Source organism: Propithecus coquereli, unplaced genomic scaffold (genome assembly GCF_000956105.1).
Source record: "Propithecus coquereli isolate 6110/MARCELLA unplaced genomic scaffold, Pcoq_1.0 Scaffold133, whole genome shotgun sequence".
Classification (NCBI taxonomy): Eukaryota; Metazoa; Chordata; class Mammalia; order Primates; family Indriidae; genus Propithecus; species Propithecus coquereli.
In genome coordinates this window covers 1,827,668-1,828,070 of record NW_012137525.1, presented here as the reverse complement: position 1 = coordinate 1,828,070, position 403 = coordinate 1,827,668, and positions in this window count along the sequence as shown.

The following is a 403-nucleotide window of genomic DNA, read 5'->3' as shown; positions in this document are numbered from 1 at the left end:
ACAAGAGATACTGGTACAATAAATGAAAATCTACACTCCATCTCCAAGAAAGGGGTGGGAATTGTGTACAGCTTTTTCAATATGTTGTACCAAATCTCCGTTCCTCCTGTCTCTTGCAAGCCTCGGAGAGGAAAGCATCAGAGAAGTCTTTACAGGCATTTGGGGAGCTAGGTGATGAAAGAGAGGGTCAAAAAGCAGGGGAAGATGATAAATCTGGCTTTTCCTGCTAATGCACACACCCAACACATACCTATGTATAACCTTTACAAAGAGGTAAAAAAAAATATTACCTCTTGGTTGCTGGCCTCAAATCACATCATGCAACCCATTAGTTAGGACAGATGTGTTAAGTCCTTAGTGTGGTTGAACTCTCAGTGAGCATCCCAGAGCTCCGAGTTAGTAT